Source organism: Amblyomma americanum, chromosome 1 (genome assembly GCF_052857255.1).
Source record: "Amblyomma americanum isolate KBUSLIRL-KWMA chromosome 1, ASM5285725v1, whole genome shotgun sequence".
Taxonomy (NCBI): domain Eukaryota; kingdom Metazoa; phylum Arthropoda; class Arachnida; order Ixodida; family Ixodidae; genus Amblyomma; species Amblyomma americanum.
Genome location: NC_135497.1, coordinates 79238757 through 79252535, shown reverse-complemented (window position 1 = coordinate 79252535; position 13779 = coordinate 79238757). Strand labels below are relative to the sequence as shown.

The 13779-nt window shown below is 49.0% G+C and overlaps 1 non-coding gene across 1 annotated transcript; it reads right to left on the bottom strand.

Annotated features, from left to right (window-relative positions):
- Window positions 1–4049: 4049 nt before the first annotated feature.
- On the bottom strand, window positions 4050–4122 carry TRNAK-UUU (transfer RNA lysine (anticodon UUU)). Its single transcript has one exon. It is a non-coding gene; the product is annotated as a tRNA-Lys (tRNA).
- Between the last annotated feature and the right edge of the window lie 9657 nt (window positions 4123–13779).

Genomic DNA, 13779 nt, shown 5'->3' with positions numbered 1-13779 from the left:
AGGAAAAACGCTAAGGCGCCCGTGTGCTGTGCCATGTCAGTGCACGTTAAAGATCCCCAGGTGGTCGAAATTATCCCGGAGCCCTCCACTACGGCACTTCTTTTTTCCTTTCTTCTTTCACTCCCTCCTTTCCCCTTCCCTTATGGCGCGGTTCAGGTGTCCAATGATATATGAGACAGATACTGCGCCATTTCCTTTCCCAAAAAAACCAATTATTAATTATATTTCACTGTCCTTAAACCCCAATGCCTTGGATAAATCAGCCCCGCTGCTTCCCACTACTTGTTTACCATGTCATATTCCGATCGCACCTTAACTATTGTACACTAGTGTGGGGGGACGACTACTAAAAAGAACGTCAGTACACTTCTGCGTAAAGGAAAAAAAAAGCCATACATTGTATAAGCAATGTACCATATTGACATCCTTCAGCCCAGCTATTTCGCCAGCATCATATAATAAACACCCGGTCTCTTTATAGTTACCGCCTCTTCTACCACATTCATTTTGCTGGTGAAAAGTATAAAGAATTTCTAATGACGCTCTCAGGTGCAGCGTTACGCTGCAATACTTTTAAAACACGGGTCCCTGATAAATGGATGATTCCACACCACCGAACCAGTCATTAAGCTACACATTGTCAATGTTACTAAATAAGTTCAGTGTATTTAGTCTTCGTAATGCTGTAATAACGCGCCAAGCTTTGCGTTCAATGTTTATAGAATGAAATGTGCCCGCTGTTTCTAGCTTAAAAAGGTAGCGCGTGTAATGAACATAGCAATGTTAAAGTTGTGCCTTTCATGTGTTCGATTATCGGTTTTCTTGTGTTGTGCGCATGTAAACGCTTGCCTTTGTATAACGACTTTCATATCTTTTTATACTTTTCCTTCACCTCTTATTTTTGTAAAATTATGATACAGTGCGACTGCTTTTTTTCTTTTCCGAATAGAAGATGCCTTACAGATTTTTCTTGTACTGCTGTCACTGTTGCCTGCCGTCGGCCCCCAGGCCTCGTCAAGCTGTCCCTACAGCTTTTTGCCTGGGAGACCTTCAACATTGTAAATGTTGAAAATAAAGGTGAATTGAATTGAGTTGATAGAGTGACTGCTCCGGTGAGGCGGTGGTTCCGGGTTCGAGCCCCGAACCCGGACGAAATTTTCTTTTAACTACGAAGATTCTGTGGAAGCTGTGTAGCTTTCCTTTGCGGCCGTATGGCTGCGCATGGGTGGATGCCAATGAGTTATTACTCCCTCATCACAAACTTATTCCACCTTAAGGGACATCATTCGACGAGCCGGTGCCTCCTTTTAGCATTTCGAACTATGGCGCACTGACACTAGCGAACGATCTGTGTTTCCACTGAGGCTCACCGTCATCCGTTTCTTCAGTAGCGTCGTCGATGGCCGGCTAGTTCGGGAACGAGTTGTCTGAAGCGTCCGCTTCTATGCAGGCATTTGATGAAGGCGTCGCTTTGTTGATGGCCGAGAGCGTGGATTGGGCTTGGTTAAATGTCGTGGGAGCCCTTCGAATAACCTATAGAAACAGTGCCAGGCTTCAGCTTGGGCAGCTCACGTCGCAGCGACACAACGCTCCCATTCGCTACGAACTCGGCGTGCCGAACGATGTTCGCGTGATCGAAATTTTACAGCAATAGCTGTTAGGCGCCCGTCCCTGGCTTGCGCGTCGTCGCCGTCGGCGTAACCGGTGGGTGCGTTAATGACGTCCGCCCACCGGGTGGATGTCATTAATGCACCCACCGGTCATTAACGCACTCACATTATGTGACGGCCAACCTGGGTCGCATAAGCCCACGGGTGACTCTGTTTGGAACAGCCGCCTGCCAGTGCAGGGGTGCATCACGTGACCACTACACTAGAGGTCACGTGACTAAACGCCTGAACAGCTATCGTTTAATCTCGCTTTACATAGTCGTAAGCGTCCTGTGAGTTTTTTCTCACCAGCACTCACGTTTGGCGAATCGCAAGAGGAGCCATCAACTTGTTTTCAAGGGATAGCGCGTCTCCTCTCTCAATGCGGCGTCAGACGGGAGCTTCGTTGCCCCGTAGCCGGAGCGGCAGCCGATCACGCAGCAAGGTGAAGGCATCGTTCACAGACAACACTCGATGGTTCAGAAAAGAGCACGCGATCAAATGCCTCGACACTGCGCTTGATGAATTCCCGAACAAAAAAAAAATGGCGCAACGCAAAACGTCTCTTTCAACGCTGTTGGGTCGATTAGGTAACGTCCCGCTTCGCCAAAGATGCTCCTCGATTCATGCCAGCACCACTGTGAGGCACCTCTTGGCAGCGCACCAAGCTCTCGCAAAAAGGTACGGAGAGGATTACCTACCGGATTTGCGATATGGGTGTACGTCTACAACTCCCTCCTTCACACGAATCACCTGCCAGCTATGCCCTGTGACGGTTTACTTGCCCGCGGAACTTCTCCGTGTGCGGAATGTTTGGTCTGTGCCTCGGTTTCTTTTGTGGACTTCCCGATTCCTCATCGCCCCCATACCCCCCTCACATACCCCCTCCCCCACCCCTTGCTCCGAGCAGTGATCCCCGCAGAGGGCAACAGAAGACAGAGTCATGAAACACCCCAACGAAGTGATCACAGTTACGGAGAAGTTTCATGAAAATAAAACGCTATTGAAGGACTCTGGTTGAGTGAAACCGCCTTCCTTTTACGTTTTAGTGTTCTTTTCACATGAAGTATATCGCTCGTGATCAAGTGAGTTCTTTTATTAGTACGCTTAATTTCTTTAGGAATAAACTGTTTAATGCACCGTGCTGTCAGTTCACAATAAAAGTTGCATAAAACCAGGCAGCGAATAATCAAGACAGTCTATTACAGCAACGTCATCGGCGGCTCTGAAATTAAGAAACACTACTTTTAATAAATAAATAAATAAATAAATAAATAAATAAATAAATAAATAAATGAGGAGATGCATTATAAGCGCTTCTTCAATGGGGAATCAATTAGTCTTACAAGAAAAATGTTCAAACTTTTTCTCCGCTCTCATGCACCTGTACGGGATAATAGCATTTCGTTGATTTACCTCCTCGAAAGCCACAACGAATCTTGCAGCAGTGACTGCAGCTAATGTTAGCGCTCGTACGCGGTGTTTTCCGAGCTGTGAAGATCTGTCTCTAAACACGTCTGAGCAGCCGTTGTCCGCACACGGCAGCATAACGACTGCGTCTAGCGTATGCAATGCACTGTACGCTCTCCGCACTAGTTGGTGTTCTAAGATTTACGTCATGACCACCTGAGCAGCAGTACAGAAGCTAAATTGACATGAATGGTGCGCCTCGCTCATTTGCAACTCATGGCGCTACAGTACACATTAGACTTCTTATTAGAGCCTGCTCAACCAAAAAACTGGCTGTGGTTTAGCTCTGGTTAAACAGCCGGCAGGTGCTCCGCATCACGTGACCAGCCTCGTGACCAGCCACGGCACCGCCACGCTGAAGGCTCGAAATACTAGCGTAATGTAGCTATCGCTGCAAAAGCTGGCTCGGAGCGCGCGTGTGAAAGCACCTTCTGGCGCTGCATTCACTGCTGCCGGAAGCTGCCCCCGACCGCCATCGTGCGCGCGCCAAGAAATTGCTAGCTCGGATGACATTACACAAGCTGTAACTGCGTGATTGTCTGTTCTCTGCAGTTTATGGCAGCGTCGTGTTTTTCTCTTTCAGAAGGAGACCGAGACATACACAATGTGGAAGTATCCAGGGGAGCTAAGAAGCACCACGGCCACGTTCTGAACGTCAAGGGACCGCAAAATCAGCGCCCGCCCGACTACTTCCTTAGCGCCCCCCCCCCCCCCCCCTCCCCGGAAAAGCGCACATAGACCCCTCTTTTGGGAAAGCCGTTCCCAACGTTGAGCTTCATTAGATTCTCAAGAAGCAAACACCAAAACAGCTCAATAACACTTTAGTCATTGAAATAGCATCATTGTGCTTGCATTTATTTATTGCGTCTACTCTTATCGTTTACTCTTATCTTGATATCGGAGACCACTCAATTAAAGGGAAAAAAACCACGCCCGAACGGGGTCTCGAACCCCGGACCGTTAGGTTAAAAGATTAACGCTCTACCGACTGAGCTATCCGGGCGCTCTTACGTCAAGGAATCCCAAGGGATTAATACATGATAGCTCTGCGGACGTTAACATCGACCGTTGTATTCTCCGCTATGATGTCTGTCCAGTGTGTCTTGCCTCACCGCGGCATGCACCCGCATATCCTCGAAGGCCTTGACTCGTAACTGCTGTTTCTATCCTTTCTACCCATACTTGGCCACAATTCGCAACAATACTGCGCTCGCACTGCGTGAACGTCACACACTTAACGCTGTCACCTCCTTGGACACTGAAGGCGAAAACTGGATTTCTTTAGCTTACCATGTCTGCCCTCCTCCAATCACACCATCCCCCCTTATTAATGATAACCCCTGAAAGCACTGCCTTCAGAGCATTGAAACTCCTGCCAGATGTCACAAAATCGTGCAGCAGCACTTCTGCATTAAACCTCGCCTTTTCTTAAGATGTTTTGAGTTGAGGTTGTTTAAGCTACAGGTGGGCTAAGCCTTGCGATTATTCTCCCGGCAATAGCGCCACGATAGTGACACTTAGATAATAATTAAAGTCGAGAATTTGAGGCACCGATCTGTGACCAGGCAGATCTATGCATCTGGGACCAGGCAATTATAAGTTGCCGTGCATACGATCACCCACAGTACTCATAAACTGCTGCTGTCACCGACTGGGGTCCATATCAGTCTCGAAGGAATTCTAGAACGCGGGATGGCGCGTGGGTAAACAATGTCCTGAAGTGAACCGTGCGGCGCTCCTGCCAGCTTGAGTGGAGCGAGTAGGACACACCTCTCCGTGTTGTAATCTGGGCAGCACGTAAGCTAATAGCGAGTTGTATAACAGGATGACCCTATATATCGTAAGTGGATAAGGGAATAGCGGGGCGCAGTGCACATTGGCAGAACGGTAACCGAAGGAGCGTTAGCATTCTGCGCATGCGCACTGCTCCCCCCCCCCCCCCCCCGCTATGCTCCTATGCCCCTAACGAATAGGCTCACACTATCCTAAAGCTCAATAATGTTGTACATCCCCGCACACAACACATGTAGAACACAGAAGAGATGATGCCAGGCCAGTTTTCGCATCCATGCTCGGGTATCAGCTAAATCCGTGAAAATGCGGTGTAGTAAACTGGCTGGAGGTCTGTTTAGTCCCTAGGTTACACATGGCCGATTGGGTGGACACCACAGGGAACTGAAATGGCTGGGAACTTTTTCTTTGCAGAATCTCTTGACAACTTGAGGGATTTTTCTTGATGGATTCCCCTAGAGCGCTTCATGGGTGAGGCTGTCCGCAATCTCGTTGCCCAAGACACCTGTATGCGAAGGTACCCACTGGAAACGCGAAGAGAAACTTCTACTGCGTAGATTATGCACCAAGCGCAGATAGCTGCGAGACAACCCTTCAGAGGGGAACCCACGCTCTAACATTTGAAGGGCAGATTTCGAATCCGTCAGGCTGGCAACAGGTTGAGCCGCATAAGACCTTAGGTTCCGTTCGGCTGCAACGCTTTCAATCGTTGTGGAAGACTCGACTCGAGTAAGGCGGACAGACCAGGCAGTATTCAGATATGGAATATGAAACATCGCTGTGCAGCTCCGATTACCTTGTCCGCATCAGTGAAAACTTGGAGATGGCGGGTATTTCCTGTTTCAAAATGCTCGATTACGAGCGAGTGCGTTTCCGCTAAAGTAGTATACTCCGCTTAGCGCGAACGCGAGTAATGGTCAAAGCACAGTTGAGATACTCAAATGACAAAGGTGGGTTTCACCACAAGCTTCGCCGAAAGTTAAGCCCTAGGGCACTAAGAGCGTGAAGTGTCATGCAAGCCCGGGATTCAGACCTCTTTCAGAGACGCTGTAGAAGAGCTCGCCCGGCTACCGTCTCTAGGCGACAAAGTTTCATAATAACCTTTGTGAAGCCACAGGGATAATAGGTTTCGATAGTGACTCATGAAGGCCTTGATTACTCACGGCCGCTTGCGGAGCTCCAAGGGCTCTCCTTAGGCTCCTCTGGTTCGAAATTTCTTGACGTTCAAACTGCAATGCAGATGGGGTATAATTAAAAGCGTTTGGTACATTGTGCACGCCTCATCACCAGGGCTTTGTGGAGTCTGCCCGCAGATGAAGAATGATTTACCATTTTTCACCTGCGATCCTAAGGATGACAAAGATGCGCGAAGATAGAGGTGAGACAATTGAGTCCAGAGCTCGTCGCCACTGAAGGCAGGAGTCAAGAGCGACGCCAAGATGGGGTATAATTAAAAGCGTTTGGTACATTGTGCACGCCTCATCACCAGGGCTTTGTGGAGTCTGCCCACAGATGAAGAATGATTTACCATTTTTCACCTGCGATCCTAAGGATGGCAAAGATGCGCGAAGATAGAGGTGAGACAATTGAGTCCAGAGCTCGTCGCCACTGAAGGCAGGAGTCAAGAGCGACGCCAAGATGGGGTATAATTAAAAGCGTTTGGTACATTGTGCACGCCTCATCACCAGGGCTTTGTGGAGTCTGCCCACAGATGAAGAATGATTTACCATTTTTCACCTGCGATCCTAAGGATGGCAAAGATGCGCGAAGATAGAGGTGAGACAATTGAGTCCAGAGCTCGTCGCCACTGAAGGCAGGAGTCAAGAACGACGCCAAGATGGGATATAATTAAAAGCGTTTGGTACATTGTGCACACCTCATCACCAGAGCTTTGTGGAGTCTGCCCACAGATGAAGAATGATTTACTATTTTTCACCTGCGATCCTAAGGATGACAAAGATGCGCGAAGATAGAGGTGAGACAATTGAGTCCAGAGCTCGTCGCCACTGAAGGCAGGAGTCAAGAACGACGCCAAGATGGGGTATAATTAAAAGCGTTTGGTACATTGTGCACGCCTCATCACCAGGGCTTTGTGGAGTCTTACCACAGATGAAGAATGATTTACCATTTTTCACCTGCGATCCTAAGGATGACAAAGATGCGCGAAGATAGAGGTGAGACAATTGAGTCCAGAGCTCGTAGCCACTGAAGGCAGGAGTCAAGAACGACGCCAAGATGGGGTATAATTAAAAGCGTTTGGTACATTGTGCACGCCTCATCACCAGGGCTTTGTGGAGTCTTACCACAGATGAAGAATGATTTACCATTTTTCACCTGCGATCCTAAGGATGACAAAGATGCGCGAAGATAGAGGTGAGACAATTGAGTCCAGAGCTCGTAGCCACTGAAGGCAGGAGTCAAGAACGGCGCCAAGATGGGGTATAATTAAAAGCGTTTGGTACATTGTGCACGCCTCATCACCAGGGCTTTGTGGAGTCTTACCACAGATGAAGAATGATTTACCATTTTTCACCTGCGATCCTAAGGATGACAAAGATGCGCGAAGATAGAGGTGAGACAATTGAGTCCAGAGCTCGTAGCCACTGAAGGCAGGAGTCAAGAACGACGCCAAGATGGGGTATAATTAAAAGCGTTTGGTACATTGTGCACGCCTCATCACCAGGGCTTTGTGGAGTCTTACCACAGATGAAGAATGATTTACCATTTTTCACCTGCGATCCTAAGGATGACAAAGATGCGCGAAGATAGAGGTGAGACAATTGAGTCCAGAGCTCGTAGCCACTGAAGGCAGGAGTCAAGAACGGCGCCAAGATGGGGTATAATTAAAAGCGTTTGGTACATTGTGCACGCCTCATCACCAGGGCTTTGTGGAGTCTTACCACAGATGAAGAATGATTTACCATTTTTCACCTGCGATCCTAAGGATGACAAAGATGCGCGAAGATAGAGGTGAGACAATTGAGTCCAGAGCTCGTAGCCACTGAAGGCAGGAGTCAAGAACGACGCCAAGATGGGGTATAATTAAAAGCGTTTGGTACATTGTGCACGCCTCATCACCAGGGCTTTGTGGAGTCTGCCCACAGATGAAGAATGATTTACCATTTTTCACCTGCGATCCTAAGGATGACAAAGATGCGCGAAGATAGAGGTGAGACAATTGAGTCCAGAGCTCGTCGCCACTGAAGGCAGGAGTCAAGAACGACGCCAAGATGGGGTATAATTAAAAGCGTTTGGTACATTGTGCACGCCTCATCACCGGGGCTTTGTGGAGTCTGCCCACAGATGAAGAATGATTTCCCATTTTTCACCTGCGATCCTAAGGATGACAAAGATGCGCGAAGATAGAGGTGAGACAATTGAGTCCAGAGCTCGTCACCACTGAAGGCAGGAGTCAAGAACGACGTCAAGAAAGCGCATGTGACTAAGTTGGCGAATGCACGAGCTGACGAGGTCTATCTCCAACCACGGATAACATTTTCCTAATCCTGTAAACCGGACAAAGCCAGAATTTTTCAATTACATAGACAATCCCGCACGTTGAAGGTACTCTTGTACCGAAAGCAGGGTCTGCCGAACTATCATGTCTAATCGCTTGTGTTGGTAGCCGGTAAACCAAAAAACTGGAGGGGACACCTAACCTTCGCCTTAAAGGGACCCGGAAATGATTTCGGTGGACATATTCTGGTGCAACAGATCTGTAGCGGTGGTCTTTGTGGACATTCGAATCAAATTTGAAAGCTCTGCGTGGACCTTATAATTTAGAAATAACTATTAAATATCACTGCTCGCAGTAGCTCGCAACAAATTATGGCGACTCCTCACCGCTGCGCGTCCCCTACCCCGATGACGTCAGTGGGCAGCCTGGGTGAGAGCCTTGGTGCAGCAAGCATATTTTTATTATATTGCTTATTGATTGTAAAACAACATTTCCCTGAAATATATGTTTTGCGAAAATTTGTATTTCTGCAGTCGTCGTGATGTTGTAGGGCTAACGCTAGCCAAGCCAAGTACAATACAGCTGTCTTCCGGCATTCTCACGGTGGATAGCAGCTTTCCTTCTAGGTAGTATTCAGAAAATCTATGCCCCAATACGTCACGTGCGTCCAGATCATTTGACATTTGTGAAGAAACTGTTGGGCCCATCTAGGGACCTAGGCGTGAGGGAAGCTTTAAAAAGAGCACTGATGTATGTGCTAAGCGGTTGCTCTCAAGTCTGTCTTGCCTCTCTCCTCTCAATTTGGCTTGTAATTGTGGAAATACGGCGGGGGACAAAGCCTTTCGCCCCGCCCGCACTCCCACTCCGCGGATGCAGCGTTCCCGCTCGCTAACCGCGGAGGGGTTCGTGCTCGAGGGAAACAAAGGGAGGGGATGACAATAGCGTTAACACTCATATACTATTTATTACACTTGCAATTAATACAGAGAGCGGGCCATCTAGCTACAAAACATTAACGAGGCATTCCTCGGAAATAGAAGGCTACGTAAGAAGGACTTCCGACTTACCGGCTGGGGCAGGGGTGCGACTTCGGAGGTATCGGCGGCGAACTTTTGTATGCGCCGACAATGGGGGCCGGGTTTTCCCGTGCGCGCCGCATTCTTGGGGCAAAGCCATTCCCTAGCATTTGCTGGGGAAGGTGCCGCGAGCGCGCGTTTGCTGCGCGCACTTCGCTGCCTGGAACCACAAGTCCAGCGGCAAGGCACAACGGATCCCCGTGCGCCTTCCGCGGAAGGTGACGAGAGCGTGCGGCTCCAACCGTTCGTGACGCTGGCCGGATCCCGAAGAGTTCCACGTAACCTACGAGGTGGTGCTCCCGTCGCCGTTCCCTTTCCCCCATGAGGGAGACTTCCCTCCTCGCCCAGCCGGTGCTGTCCTGACTGCCGACGATGAAGATGGGCCGCGTCGAAATGGATGGGGGAAACAGGTTTCCACATTATGTAACCATCATGTAAATAGTTTGTATAAAGTTCTCTCGCCTCCTCATCTTAAAAACGTCTTTGTCTTCCTCATCCCTTCACCGGTCCTACCACGCTACCTGAATCTCAGCAACACATAGCGTAACAATGACGCTACTCAACATAAAATCACAGGATGAATGCTGATACAAGTACTCGCCTGCTGAATGCTTGGAAGGTAATCTAAAGTCCGCAACCCGTCAGCGGCGCTCATCTATTGACAAGTCATGTGAGAAGAGTACTGTCTTTGACGATTTTTACTGCGTGAACTTATCGCAGCCCTTCCTTGAGAGTGTCTCACCGAAGCCCGTCCAGAGCCGCTGTCCAGTACCGCGAACTAATTTTGTAGTCATTAGGTGAGGCTTGGGGTCCAAAAGGGGCTCCGCGATATGCATTGAAACGCGATCACGGGACCATGCATCCAGCCCTCGAGCCTCGTGTCTCGCGCCTCCCGCAAACTTCGTCAAATAACGCATTGAAGCGGTTCTCATCAAAACATCCTGCAATGACTGATGTCGCAGCATCCTGCATGCGCGCCTGAGTTTCAGCAGCCGCCGTAGTTATGATACAGCCGCCACACCGTGGAACGTAATTGGTTTTGAGGAAAAAGCGCAATAAATGTCTCACTCTCGGTGCAAAGCTGAACTGAGCCGTTCGGAAAGGGTGAAAAGCCTTGGAACATCAGTCGCGTTGCGGTGGGAGGGGAGGGGCGGATGCAGCCGAGGAGGGTTGATGCGAACGCTCCACGTATGCCACCGCCCAAGCGCTCCAGACAAAAACGCCAAGCATAAGCCGCTCGTCTCAGACACCAGGTACCCGTCCAGAGGAACCTTCGTAGACCCATCCCCCCTCTTGCTGCGAGTGCCCATGGATTAGCCTGCACATCAGCACGGCTCCACAAACCCTAGCCCGCTACCAAATTACGGGAACACGTACGCAGCTGAATTTGCACCACAGCGAGCGGAAGGTGAATGGGTTACCCTCACGAATTTTGGTTCCTCTAGATGAAGCCAAAATATCGAGAACCGCCTGAAAAAGACTACAGCGTCATTGCCGCCGAGCTAAGCCTAGTGCTCGGCATCGCAACCGTGCCGCCGTACACGATGGAGGAGCAAGCTAAGAGCGATACGCTCAAAGCGACGGACTTTAATCCTGCCGGATGAACCAAAGTCATCGGTAGCTACCAGAAGACGCAAACATCATCAGGAACGCAAGCAGACAACGCAGGACCTTCGTCGCCGTCGACATGGAGACCGACGTATAAGCCTAATCATCGTCCTTCAATGCACGCAGCTGCGCGCCACGAGTATTGTTGAGGGCCGCAACAGAGAGATAGCGCCACTACCTCTGCAAGCAATTTTCCGATCGCCAGGAGGACTGTATCTGTACCGACCGTGCAGTCTCAGCAACTGCTCCGAAGCATTTTCGCAGCAGCCAATACACCTCCGGGAGACCACGTCCAGCTACGCATCCATCCAAGCAACAATATCTGCACGATGGCCACAACAGAGACGGGGCACTTCATCTGGTGCAGGTGAAGGCTATATAATCCACGTCAATAAGGAATACGCAATCACTGCATACATAGCGCCTGCAACGGACGCCGTCCGAGGCGTAATTACGAACGTCTTTTGTGACGAAACGGAGCAAGAAATCGTTGAAGACCTCCAAATGTAAAACCGGTTCTACGAGGCTCCAATTGAGCACGCGAAGTGGCAAGTGTGTGCTTGATAGCAGCCATCATCTGTCGCATGCGGCTGTATAGCCAATTACAACTCAAGAATGCAGCGGCGAATTCCCCTCATAAGAGGCTCCAGTTCTCGCTCTGCAGCAGTGGTGAAACAGGAAAGGGACAGATCCTTTGTCCTCAGCCCTAGCGGCCTCGCACACTCCTTTTAACTTCCCACTTGCAATTGGGTGCCTCGATGAGCGCGGCGGGGGAACGGGCGCATCGAGGCACCCCACCCTTCACCCCTCCGCACGCCTAGCCAAAGCCACCTGCCTAGCCCGAATAACGAACAGCCCACTCACTCCCCACGGCACGCGGACAAAGGCCTTTCTCCTTCCCTTTCTCGCCTAGTCTCTGCCTCATGATAACCGACCTGAGGGCCTTGTCCGAGGGATTTCGCAGCTGCATCCTTGAGTTGTGAGCGATTATAGCTAACATGAACTGCGCATGCGCCGCAGCAGGAACTGCCAGTTTGTTTTCAACCAGTGGAGCAGGAGGATGGGAGGCACGCATGCGCAGAACGTCCGTGGGAAAAAGGCGGATTACCTTAATACATACTTTGGCGATAGCACTGCCCTCGTTCTTAATAACTATTTATGAATACTGCAATCCCACAAGGAATTTTAGCAGGGTGGGTACATGACTACAAAAAAAACGAAAATTGCAAGCACAAGTGTCAAAAGTTCAGCAAGAAGCTCGGATATAAAAGTCACAATAATGAACTTCCGCTCATAGGCAGTAAACAGATAAAATAATAAGTAGTGCAACTATTACAACCAGTCAGTAACAAAAATATTTAAACCTGATGAGCGAGTACAAAACGAAATGCAACAACAAAGCAGAAATTAGGGAAAACTTCTAGTAAAGGATGCCACAGATTGCTATAAAATTTCATCGTTCATAAGCCAATTCCAGTCCGTTTCTGTTCTTGGGAAAAAAGAATATTTGAAGCAATTGTTACGAGGGCTAAAAGGGATAAATGTGAGATTGTGTCGCTGCCTAGTGTTGTAACCTGAAGAGAAAGATATTATTTCACCAAGGTTATTCTTGAAATGACCGCTTACAATTTCGTACAAAAATTTGAGACGAGAGACGCGATTCCTTTCGGCTAATGGTATCAAACCAGCCTTATATGCAACAGGTCAGTCAGTGATGTACGTCCATAACTATTGTAAACAAAACAGACTGCTCTTTGTACTGCGGCTGTTGTAAGTGGGCTCGGCTATACGTGCTTTTATAGTCCTTAAATTTTTGCCCAAATGTCTCAACTTTTATCCCGCTTTATGTTTTGTTCCTTAATTTTTTTTTCAGATTTCTTAGAGCTGGAGAATAAAGTGGCCATCATTATGTGTTGATGCCGTACGTAACGCTACATCCTTTATTAAATGGTGCATACATATGCGACTGCTGCTTGGCTTCATTTCAACACATGCTTACAGTACGAACAGAAAACTAGCTATGCAGTTGTGCGCGGAGCATGAAATATTGCAGATATCACCGATACGACGACCTCATATTGTGCAACAAAAATGAACGCGGTGCGAAATTACGAAGTAACTTTTTTGAAGGCTTCCCTGGGACGCACAACTTTTTGGATGCAGCTGATTGTGGGACGTTTTTCAGATGTGTTCAGGAAAAATGAGAATCTCCTGCGGAGAAAGAAAGAGGAACAGAAGGACGGAAAGGCAGGGAGGTTAAGCGGGCGATGCCCAGTAAGCTACCCTACACGCGGGGAGGAGAACAAAGGGGAAAAAGGAAAGAAAGAGCGGCAACGAAATGAGTTTTTCACGTGTCTATCGACCATTACGACAAGGGGACAGGGAACTCGACCCCGAGTCCTTTAAGAACTTCAGGAGCGCCTTCAGCGCTGTCCTTTGTTATGAAAGTTTTGTCCAAGGCCCCAAAATCTTGGTTTCTGTAAGAGGACGACAGTCCAGGCGGCGGAGTGTAGCAGCCAAGAAGGCACGCTCTCACTCAAAACGAGGGCAATCACAGAATAGGTGCCCGATCGTTCCATCGCAACCGCACTGCTCACACGCTGCAGAGTCTGCCATTGCGATGAGATGGGAATAGAAGTTTGTGAACGCCACTCCCAGCCACAGGCGGCACAACAGCGTAGTATCACAGCGGGGGAGTCCGAATGGTATTTCAAATTGAAGTAAGGGG